A 12,230-nucleotide genomic window follows, 5' to 3' on the forward strand; every position below is an offset into this window, starting at 1 on the left:
GAATAGAATAATAGAATGGAATGGAATGGAATAGAATAGAATAGAATAGAATAGAATAGAATAGAATAGAATAGAATAGAAAAAAATGGAATGGAATGGAATAGAAGAGAAGAGAAGAGAAGAGAAGAGAAGAGAAGAGAAGAGAAAACATGGGATGGGATGGGATGGGATGGGATGGGATGGGATAGGATAGAGCTGGAAGGGACCCTGGAGGTCTTCTAGTCCAGCCCCCTGTTCAGGCAGGAGAACCTACACCATCTCAGACATGTGACTGTCTAGTCTCTTCTTAAAAACCTCCAGTGATGGAGCACCCACAACTTCTGGTGGCAGGCTGTTCCAATGGTTGATTGTCCTCACTTTTAGGAAATTTCTCCTTAATTCCAGGTTGCTTCTCTCTTTGGTCAGTTTCCAACTGTTGTTTCTTGTCCTTCCCTCTGGTGCTCTGGTGAACAACCTGGCCCCCTCTGCCTTGTTGCAGCCCCTCAAATACTGAAACACTGCTATCATGTCTCCCCTATTTCCTCTTTTCTTTAGACCAGCCAAACCCAAGTCCTGCATCCGTTCTTCGTATGTTTTAGTCTCCAGGCCTACAGAACTGCCCCTGTAGCTGTGTCAGCCTTTCTGGTTCATTTTTATTGTGGGGTTGCTTTGGCGATAAAACTGCTTGCAATCTTGTTTTACTCACAGCGTACGTATTTTTGCCTGTGCAATAGTACTGCAAATCTGCATCCATCAACTGCGGCAGTCTAAATCTGCTGACTGAGATTGCAGATGACCCAGATTTGATATTGCCAGCCCAGTAAAGGAAAACCAAACTCTGGAAGAGTATTATTATTATTATTATTATTATTATTATTATTATTATTATTATTATTATTATTATTATTATTATTATTATTATTTTGCTTTGCAAGATCCTGTACTTTCTCCAGCCCAATGCACCGCTGTGGTTTCTGATTGACAGGGTGGAAGGCAAGGAAGCCATTTCTCCGCACCTGCCCGGTGGAGGACAGGCACCACCTCACTTTTTTTTTAATTTTGAGAGAGAATAGAAAATGGCACTCACGCCCATTAAAAAAAGGGGAAAAAATCCATGGGCGATCACAATATGCCTATGTGTCCTGCAGCGCTGAAGATCAGTAACAGCAGGAAATTCACTACAGAATATTTGCGTCCGGTTGGTTTAATAATTGCAGTGCTGTTTCCCCCCCCCCAAAAAAAACCCCCCAAAACCAAAAATTGCCTGCCAAATAGCTGCTTTAAAAAAAAAAAACAAATCCATCCACGGAGACAGAACTGGAAAGTCTGTACATGCTAAACAGGTTACCTGTTATTTTGAGACTAAACACCACCATATCTCAGGCGAGCAGTCCAAGCTAAAGAGCAGTTTAGCTAAGAGAACGAGGAAAGAGGGAGAGAGAAAGGAAGAGAGAGGGGGAGGGAAGGAAGGAAGGAGGAAGGGAGGGAGGGAAGAATGAATTGATGAAGGAAGGAAGAAGAGGGAGGAAGGGAGAAAAGGATGGCAAGAAGGGGAGGAAGGAAGGAAGGAGAGGGAAGGAGAGAAGGAGGGAGGACAGAAGGAAGGGAGGGAGGGAGGAGACGGAACAAGGGAGGGAAGGGAGGGAGGGAGGGAGGGAGAAAAGGATGGCAAGAAGGGGAGGAAGGAATGAAGGAGACAGGGAAGGAGAGAGGGAGGGAGGGAGGACAGAAGGGAGGGAGGAGACAGGGAACAAGGGAGGGAAGGAAGGAAGGGAGGAGGAAGGGAGAGAAGAATGAATTGATGAAGGAAGGAAGAAGAGAGAGGAAGGGAGAAAAGGATGGCAAGAAGGGGAGGAAGGAATGAAGGAGACAGAGGGAAGGAGAGAGGGAGGGAGGGAGGATCGAAGGAAGAAAGGAAGGGAGGGAGGAGACAGTGAACAAGGGAGGGAAGGAAGGAAGGAAGGAGGAAGGGAGGGAAGAATGAATTAAGGAAGGAAGGAAGGAAGGAAGGAAGGAAGGAGAGGGAGGGAGGAAAGGAAGGAGAGAGGGAGGGAGGGAAGGAGGGAGGTAGGGAAGGAAGGAATGAGGGAGAAAAGGATGGCAAGAAGGGGAGGAAGGAATGAAGGAGACAGGGAAGGAGGAAGGGAGGACAGAAGGAAGGAAGAAAGGGAGGGAGGAGACAGTGAATAAGGGAGGGAAGGGAAGAAGGGGAAGGAAGGAAGGAAACAAGGAAGAGAGAGAGGAAGGAAGGAAGGAAGGAAGGAGAGCAACCTCTTGCAGAGTAGCTAAGATGGTTTCCCAGGCGGTGGGAAGAGCGAAATGCAAATCAAGGCGTGTTCCTTATCTCCGGCTTCCTCTGCTTCCCAGGATGAGGCCAACATGCCTCCTGCTGCAGTTGAAAAGAGCAGAGTGCTGTGAAAGGAAGGGAAGGAAGCCAGCATCTTTCAGACCTCGCTTGGGATTAATCAGCGTCCATCCATCCTGTACCCCGGCTTCCATTTTGACTCTGGCCAGGCAGGAAACCGAAGAACAGCCTGCTCAGCTCTCAGACCATCAACACTGCAGCCTTGTTGTCGCCCCAGATCCCGGCTGGCGCTACGGAGGAAGGAAACGACTCGGCGGAATCCCCCCAGGGGCCCAAATCCTATTTAGTGGAAGAGGGGGGTGCGGGGGGTGCAATGAGAGGAGGGGGAGAGAAAGAGAGAGCGGGCAAGCAAGTGGCGAAGGAGCCTTTCTTTTTACTTTAGTTTTAGTTTAGTTTTATTATATTTGTATACCGCCCATCTCCCGAGGGACTCAGGGCGGTGAACAGGGCATATATAAAAATACAGAATACAAAAATTAAAAAGAATTAAATAGTAGCCCAGCTAAAACAATCAATAATAATATAAAGATCCCCATTAAAACCCCAACACATCCCCCATCAGGCCAGGCCGGCTTGTTCAAATAGATGGGTCTTCAGACCACATCGGAAGGAGCGAAGGTCCGGTGCCATCCGGAGCTCGACCGGCAGCTGATTCCATAAATCAGGGGCGCCCACAGAGAAGGCCCTCCCCCTGGGGGCCACCAGCCGACATTCTCTGACCGGAGGCACCCTGAGGAGGCCCTCTCTGTGGGAGCGTACTGGGCGGAGGGAAGTTGACACCAGCAGCAGGTGATCCCCGAGGTACTCCGGACCCATGCCATGTAGGGCCTTAAAGACCATTACCAGAACCTTGAATCTCACCCAGAAGACAACTGGTAACCAATGCAGCTCGCGGAGCATAGGTGTAACATGGGAGTACTGGGAGACTGCCAAGACAACTCTCGCGGCTGCATTCTGTACCAGCTGGAGCCTCCGAGTGGTCTTTAAGGGAAGCCCCTTGTAGAGAGCATTGCAGTAGTCCAGACGAGAGGTCACAAGCGCATGAGTCACCGTACACAGGGTTCATCCGACACAATTATCCTGCAAGGCGGCCCCGGGGCCAAGTGGCTACTTTCCTCCTTATCGCCAATCACAGGCAGCCCTCGACTGACAACCGACCATTTAGTGACCGTTCGGCGTTACAGCAGCACTGGAAGAAGCCACTTGCGACCGTTTTTCACGCTTAACGACCGTCGCAGCCTCCCCATGGTCAGGGGATCAAAGTTCAGAGGCTCGGGCAGCCGGCTCGTGTTTACGACGGTCGCAGCGTCCCCTGGGGCGGTGTGTGTGTGTGTGTCACGTGATCCCCCTTTTGCGACCTCCTGACCAGCAAAGTCAATGGGGGAATCCAGATTCACTTAACGACCGTGTTACTGACTTAACGGCCGCAGCGATTCCTTTAACAGCCGTGACAAGGGAAGTGGTAAAATGGGGCAGAGCTCCACTTAACAAATCTCTCGCTTAGCAACGTAAATTCTGAACTCCAGGGTGGTCCGTAAGTATCGATAAAGATTCCCTGTAGAAAGATCCTGCAGCTCTGGGCCGAATGGGTGCTTCCCCCTCATAGCCAAATATGCCCAGTTATACTTACAGTATGTACACATTGAATATATTTTTTTTAATCCCATTTATATCCCGCCCTTCTCCGAAGACTCAGGGCGGCTTACAATCTAAAGCACAAATCAATGTGCTTAGCAGTAGCCTTCATTCTATGCATATGCCTGCTTATTAGGGCTTCCCCGCCCCCAGTGGTATTATTACAAAGTCAGCTTAATTGCCCCCAACAGTCTGGGTCCTCATTTTACCTACCTCGGAAGGATGGAAGGCTGAGTCAACCTTGAGCCTGGTGGGACTCGAACCTGCAATAATTGCAGGCAGCTGGTGTTACTTAAGGAGGCATTAGCCCACTGCTCCACCAAGGATGGAGGTGTGAAACACGGATAATCCTCGACTTCTGATCACAAGCCTGAAATTTCTGTTGCTAAGCGAGGCATTTGCTGAGTGACTTTTGTCCCATCTTACGATCTTTCTTGACACTTTTGCTAAGCTGCAGTTGATCAGTTAATAACCCAGTTGTTAAGTGAATCTTTTCATGTGTTTAAATATAAAATAGAATAGAATAGAATAGAAATACAGAATAGAAATACAGAATAGAATAGAAATACAGAATAGAATAGAATAGAATAGAATAGAATAGAATAGAATATTTATTATTTATTTATTTATTTATCATATTTTTATACCGCCCTTGTCCCGAAGGACTCAGGGTGGTGTACAGGGCAATAAATATAAAAACAGAATACAAAAGTTAGAAACGATTAAATATAATGGCCAAATTTAAAATTTAAAACAATACTTAAAAAAAAGAATAGAATAGAACAGAATAGAATAGAATTACAGAATAGAACAGAATAGAATAGAACAGAACAGAACAGAACAGAACAGAATAGAATAGAATAGAATAGAATAGAATAGAAAGATTGTGGAATAGAATAGAATAGAATGGAATGGAATGGAATAGAATAGAATAGAATAGAAATACAGAATAGAATAGAATAGAAATACAGAATAGAATAGAATAGAATAGAATAGAATAGAATAGAATAGAATAGAATAGAATAGAATAGAATAGAATACAGAATACAATAGAATGGAATGGAATGGAATAGAATAGAATTCTATTAAATGTATTAAATCAGGGGTCTTCAGCCTTGGTTCTTTTATGACTTGTGGACTTCAACTCCCAGAATTCCTCAGCCAGGCATGCTGCCTGAGGAATTCTGGGACTTGAAGCCCACAAGTCATAAAAAGGCCAAGGCTGAAGACCCCTGCATTAAACTGAGGGAACTGAAGATCAATCAGTTCATTTTTATCCCACCGTTATCACTTTATACTCAAGGCAGCAAACGTTTCTAACTCTCCTTTCTCCTCCCATTTTCCCCCACAACAGCATCCCAGTCAGGTGGGCCGGGCTCAGAGAGAGGGGCGTTGCAAAGTCCCCCAGCTAGGAGGTGTAGAGATGACAAGGCTGAGCCCAAAGAAAGGGGGGGGAGTTCCAACGTGTCCTAAGTCACAAGTCCATGCACACTCGCAAGACATCTTAGCTTAGGACTGCCCCCGACCTTCAACCTTCGCACATTTTTCCGGGACCTGAAGACCTGGCTCTTTGAGCTCTCCGGCCCGGGCTGAGAATTTTTAACTGGGGTTTTTAATTTTAGGGATGATTTAATCTTTTTAATTTGTTTCAACTTTTGTACTGGTTGTTTTAAATACCCTGTAAACCGCCCTGAGTCCTTCAGGAAAGGGCGGTATATAAATCTAACAAAAAAATAATAATAAAATAAATCTAAGAGAGGGTCCCCAAACCCAGGTCTGCAGGCTGGAACTGGGCTGCAGCATGCCAGAACCCAGGCCAAGCAAACAAGCGAAGCCCCATCCACAAATCAGGCAGCACAAGAAACCACGCCCCCTCCGGTACGCGGGAAAAACCTCTCTCCACAGAACCGGTCCCTGGGGCCCAAATGGCTGCGGGCCAGTGATCTAAGTCCCGCCCAACTCGAATGCTTTTCTTATCTCCCGCTCATTTCCCTTCACTGCTAGTTGGTCAGATTGCCTGAATCTCCTGATTTTCCCTGCGCTTGACAGGCGGGACTAGAACTCACCGTCTCCTGGTGATTGGCCCAAAGTCACCCAGCTGGCTTTCATGCCTAAAGTAGGGCTAGAATTCACTGCCTCCTGGTGATTCGTCCAAAGTCATCCAGCCAACTTTCATGCCTAAGGTAAGACTAGAACTCACCAGCTCCTGGTGATTGGCCCAAAGTCGCCCAGCCGGCTTTCATGCCTAGCGTAGGGCTAGAATTCAATGCCTCCTGGTGATTCGTCCAAAGTCACCCAGCTGGCTTTCATGCCTGAGGCGGGACTAGAACTCACCACCTCCTGGTGATTGGCCCAAAGTCATGCAGCCGGCTTTCATGCATAAGATGAGACTAGAATTCGCCGTCTCCTGGCCATTGGCCCAAAGTCACTCAGCCAGCTTTCATGCCTAAGGTGGGACTAAAACTCACCGTCTCCCGGTGATTGGTTCAAAGTCACCCAGCTAGCTTTCATGCCTAAGGCAGGACTAGAACCTACGGTCTCTTGGTTTCCAGCCCAGTACTTTGACCACCAGACCAATCTGTCTCTCAGATACTTATTTTTTTATGTGCAAAGGCGTATATGCCACTCCTATCAAGGCCAGCTCTGCAGCTTCAATTCTCTATTGCCTCACCCGCCACGCTGAAATCCTCCACGGGAATTAACCTGTCTGTACTTTTCCTTTTTTGCGAAAAAAACCCAAAACCAAAACCAACCAACCCCCTAAAAAAAAAACAATGCAGATGAGAGTTTGTCGACCCAGCCGTGCCATTTGCAGAAACGGTTAGGTGTGTAGTTGTTTGAAACTCTCCTAGGTGCTCATGCAGATTCAGAGCGTCTTTTTGTCTTCGAAGTGTACGGACAGGATCAAATAAGGGATTTTATGCTTAAACACACACACACACACACACACACACACACCCCACCCCGCTCCAGATGTCCACGATAAGCATCTTTTCTGTTCAAGAGCCGACCTAAGGACGTCTGCAGATGGATCAAACACAACTTCTGGAGGAGGGAACGAATGGGCTGGCAATCTTAGTGGCGGGGTGGGTTTCCTCCCTCGTGGCACAAAGGGCCCGACTCAAGCTAGGATATTTTGGGCACACTGACTATGCGAAGGCTGAGCTTTTAATAAAACTGGCATAGGGGGAAGAAAAGAGAAGAATTGGGGCTCGGTTAGCTGGCTGATAGAAGTACGTTTGGAAGACCTGAAGCACTAGATTAGGGGCAGACGGCCCTGGAGAAGATCTGTCCGTATGGTTACTCAGAGTCCCCCATAGACCTCATGGCTCCTTCAACCAACCCGCCATTTCATACTGACTGTCGGTCCTAAAGTCTTCTCAACCTGCCTTTTTCTCTCTCTCTCTCTTCCCCTTTCTCTCTCTCCTAATCAGCCTTACCGAACGAGATGCAGGTTTGGGCGTTCCGGACATAAATATATGAGAAGGAATCAATCAATAAATAAATGCAAACCTTTGTTGACCCAAAGGTTGCTTTTTTTCAAAGAGGCCGCCGGACTTTCCGATTTTTCCTTGGAAGGCCTTTCGCTTCTCCACCAAGCAGAGCTGAAGAAGCTTCTCGGTGGAGAAGCGAAACGCCTTCAGAGAAAAATCAGCAAGTCTTGAAAAAACAACCTTTGGGACAACCGTGTCCTTGGATCACTTGAGAATCCCCTTAGAAGCCCTTTGTTTGGATTCGCACGTGGAACCAGAAAATGAGTTCCAGGGTTAAACGTTTAAAGAAGACTTTGGTTTGCCAAATTCACCGTGGCCCCACCTTCCTTCTCTTAATCTCTTAGTACTAGAGATGTAGGGCATCGCCAAATAAACATAACTACAGCCCTTATTATTATTTCGCTCCTCCGGATCAAGAAAACCACCCTTTTTCAGCCAGGGAGGGAGGCCCACACCTTATTTTTTTCCCTACACAAGCTACACAATTTTTTTTTCCTTTGTCTTCGACATCTGCCATTCCCTAATAATATGTGGATCTCCCCCACCCACCCCACACCCCCCAAAAAGGGGGGTGGTGGAGGCTGACTAGATCTCCAGATCACATCCTGAGATAAAAGGTGTGGTCAAGGCAATCTCCTCCGACCAAAAAAAGCACGATTAAAAACACGTAAGCTATAAAACTAATAATTAAAACACAAGAAATTCATTTTTTAAAAAAGGAAAGGAAAAAAAGCAAACAAACTCGAGTGGGGGGGGGGACTGGTCGGACCACCGGGTCTTTTTCTGCGGTCAGAAATGTTCTTCTGTTATTTCCTCCTACGGCCGAAGATATTGAGGAAGCGGGGGGGGGGGAGAAATATCTTTTCCCCAGTCCCCAACATCCCTTCCGCCACAGACGCCCAACCCGGTGGACCAAATCCACGCCCCCTCAAATTAATTCCTGAATTGTGTTTTGTTTTATTTATTAAATTTATAGGCCGGCCATCGCTGTGTGCCGAGATTCCGGGCCAGCTGATAAAGATGGACGAGAAGATTTTTTTTTTCATTTAAAAAAAAAGAACGACAAAAGAAAAAACGCCAACGGATTCTTTCAACTGCTTCAAGCTTTGCTCTCGTGGTTGATGGGCCCAGTGGCGTCTCCCCACCCGACTGCCAGGGCCTGCAAGCACATCTGCAGGGGGGTTTTCTGCAGCCTCTTTGGCGGAAGGACCTTCCAGAAGGCGTGGCTGCTTGGTTAGCTGGAACATCTGGGGCTCCTTGCAAGATGCCCGGCTGGGTGCAACGCTTCACTCCCCCTCTCTCTCCCCCACCCGGCGGGCACCGAGCATGTGTTTCCTTTGGGGAAGCCGATATCGGTCATGGAAGCAGGTGAAAGATGCTGAAGGGGCCAGAGCAAAGATAATGTATGATTGGGTTGGGTTGGTTTTTTTCCCCCAGCTGCAAACCCTGGTTTGCTTGCTTTCTTGACCTGCTCCTCCTGTTAGCCTCTTCCTGCTTTTAAGGGGGCAGGAGGCTGAGGATGAAACAGGTCTGCGATGATTCACACGGGGATAAAATCCTTCCATCCATCCATCCATCCATCCATCCAGGGGATAAAATCCATCCATCCTTCCATCCATCCATCCAGGGGATAAAATCCATCCATCCTTCCATCCATCCATCCATCCATCTCAGCTGGTTGGATGTCACCCTCCCGCAGAAGGGGGGTGGTGGGTGGTGATGGGGCTGGTAGGAAGGGCTCTCTGCTTTGTCTTCGGCTAATCTCTTCCATCTTTTTCTTTTTTTTTTTACGGCAGTCCCCCCCTTACCTGGCCAGCCCTGCTTTTCTCTCTTTCTTCCCCCCCCCACCCCGTTGTTCCCTCCATCCAATAATCGCAACTGCTAATCCGGCTTAGAGAAGACAAGAGGGGGCCCGTCAGATCCCCCCAAGGCAAAGCTTTTTCGGATGGAAGAGACCTTTGCGGTGGTCAGTGAATTGAAATACATCGCCTGGGGGTGGGGGTGGGGGGGGGCAAAGGAGCAGATTGTTTGCAAGCACCATATGGGGAATGCACCTGGTGCTTCCTCCCCCCCCCTTCCTCTGTTTCCCCTCCCCTCCCCACCCTATCACCAAAGCCCCAGCATCTTCCTTCCACTCCCGAGGCAGAGAGGGACCCGGGCTAGTCCTTGGCTTAACCCAGGCCATTTCTGCGGGGAAAGTCTGCAGGAGGCGGGGCGGGGGGGAGCTGCTGCCCCAGCCTCTCGCCCCCCCCGCCTGCCTCCTCCAGCCAGCGGCAAGAAAGGGGGGTGGGTGGGTGGGCGGCTCCTTTGGCGAAGGCATCTCCCGGTCCAGCTGCCTCCGAGCATCTTTAGGCAGAGGCCCTCCCGGTAACCTTTCCTCTCCTCTCCTCCTTCTCCTCCCCTTTTCTCTTCTCTTCTCTTCTCTCTCCTCTTCCCTCTGTTCTGCTCTCCTCCTTCCTTCTTATTTTATATTTCCTTTTCTCTTCACTCCTCTCCTCTCCTCTTCTCTTCCCTCTGTTCTGCTCTCCTCCTTCCTTATTTTATATTTCCTCTCTTCTCTTCTCTCCTCTTCTCTTCCCTCTGTTCTGCTCTCCTCCTTCCTTATTTATATTTCCTCTTCTCTTCTCTTCTCTTCTCTTCTCTTCTCTTCTCTTCTCTTCCCTCTGTTCTGCTCTCCTCCTTCCTTATTTTATATTTCCTCTCTTCTCTTCTCTCCTCTTCTCTTCCCTCTGTTCTGCTCTCCTCCTTCCTTATTTATATTTCCTCTTCTCTTCTCTTCTCTTCTCTTCTCTTCTCTTCTCTTCTCTCTGTTCTTCTCTCCTCCTTCCTTCTTACTTTATATTTCCTTTTCTCTTCACTCCTCTCCTCTCCTCTTCCCTCTGTTCTGCTCTCCTCCTTCCTTATTTTATATTTTCTCTTCTCTCCTCTCCTCTCCTCTCCTCTCCTCTTCTCTTCTCTTCTCTTCTCTTCTCTCCTCTTCTCTTCTCTCCTCTTCCCTCTGTTCTGCTCTCCTCCTTCCTTATTTTATATTTTCTCTTCTCTCCTCTCCTCTTCTCTTCTCTTCTCTTCTCTTCTCTTCTCTTCTCTTCTCTTCTCTCCTCTTCTCTTCTCTCCTCTTCCCTCTGTTCTGCTCTCCTCCTTCCTTCTTATTTTATATTTCCTTCTCTCTTCTCTTCTCTTCCCTTCCCCATCCTCTCCCTCTCTTTCTCTCTCTCCCTCTCTCCCCCCCCCTCTCTCTTTTTTTAGAGGAAGACAAACGATGGAAGGTGATTTGTGGTTTCCATTTTGAACACTCTTTTGAAACAGAAACATAGAAAGCCAACGGCAGGGGAAGAAGAAGAAGAAGAAGAAAAAAGACCTAGGGGTACATCCAGTCTGTCCTTTTGTTGTTGTTTTTTTTAAAAAAATTATTGTTTAATTATTGTTTTTTCTGGGATGACATGCGTTTCTCCCCGACACGTTTTAAAAGGAGCCTGTTTTCAGGATGGCAGATCTCTTAACCAAAAAAAATAATAATAATAATTGCAAATTGTCTATTGTTTTAGGTTACCCGACGGGTCCAATTATATTCACACACCATCCTTCCATCCGCTTAAAAAAATAAAATAAAGGTGGAAGGCGTAACCCAAGACACGTTTAGGATCGGAAAGCGGGCGCATCCAGAAATGTCCCTAGAATAGGACACCCGCAGGTCTCTTTGCACCTTCTCCCCCCCACCACACACACACACACACACACACCACACCCCCATTCAGGCCTTCTTCCCTGAGAAGGCAACAGGGTGCAGCTATGCAGCCCCTGCGGGAAAAGACCGTCGTGGCGCGTGTGCTGGGTCTGATTCAGCGCCATGGAGGGACCACTCCTTCTGAAGCAGTCTGCAGCGTTCCGCCTCTGATTCGGCTAACTATAACCCAAAGGCCTGCTCTTTAGGTAAATAAAATAAAAAAATAAAAATAAAAATCACGTTCCCTTTCCTTTTGGACTTCCCACCGGGTACAGAAATCCATCCTCCTCCTCCTCCTCATCATCATCATGCAGTTGTTCCACGTCCAGTCAAATCTACCTTATCCTCAGCCCACCCATGCAACCTGGAAACCCCCCCCAAAAGCAAAATCAAATCAAATCAAAGACAACGATGGTGAGCTTTTTTTTGGATAGAGCTTTGCAGGGGGGGGGGGAAACAAAAACCCTTCTCTCCCACCCACCCACCCACGCACCCACCCAGACCCTTAGGCTCGGAAAGGAGAAGCGTGAATTGCCTCAACTCTTTGCGAAAGAAAGAAAAAGAAAAAGAAAGAAAGAAAGGAAGGAAGGAAGGAAGGAAGGAAGGAAGGAAGGAAGGAAGGAAGGAAGGAAGAGAAAGAAAGATCCCCTGGAAGGAGACGCCCTGCAGAGAAAGCCCAAGGATGGAAAGCCATCCCTGGTTTTACTGTACCTGAAACGGTGCTGGCCATGGTGGGGGTGCTGAGATGGGCGGTGGAAGGACGGCAGCAGAAGGCAGAGGAGGAGGAGGAGGAGGAGGAGAAGGTGGTGGTGGCGAGAGCTGCCTTGTGCTGCGGGAGTGCTGCAATGCTGTGGAAGCCAGGAGAGCTGTGACTCAGCTGGAAGGGGGCTGTGGCTTTCCGAGAAGGGAGGAGACAGAGTGGGGGGGGGGGAACGTCTGTGCAAAGGGGAGGGAGGGGGGGAAGGCTAAAGGGAAAGAAAGGAAGAAAAGGGATGAGTGCGCAGATCAGAAGACTCAACTGGCTAGCAAGGCT

The 12,230-nt window shown here is 48.1% G+C and overlaps 1 protein-coding gene across 1 annotated transcript in view; it reads right to left on the bottom strand.

Moving 5' to 3' along the window:
- The window catches only part of STMN3 (stathmin 3), a 36,203-nt gene extending 24,279 nt beyond the window's left edge, over positions 1-11,924 (bottom strand). Inside the window, exon 1 of the mRNA XM_083361043.1 lies at positions 11,909-11,924. The gene's annotated coding sequence lies outside the window, so the exon portion shown is untranslated. The remainder of the gene's footprint in view (positions 1-11,908) is intronic.
- Positions 11,925-12,230: the final 306 nt, after the last annotated feature.

The sequence above is a fragment of the Vipera ursinii genome, assembly GCF_947247035.1.
Source record: "Vipera ursinii genome assembly, chromosome: 3".
In the NCBI taxonomy this organism is placed as follows: domain Eukaryota; kingdom Metazoa; phylum Chordata; class Lepidosauria; order Squamata; family Viperidae; genus Vipera; species Vipera ursinii.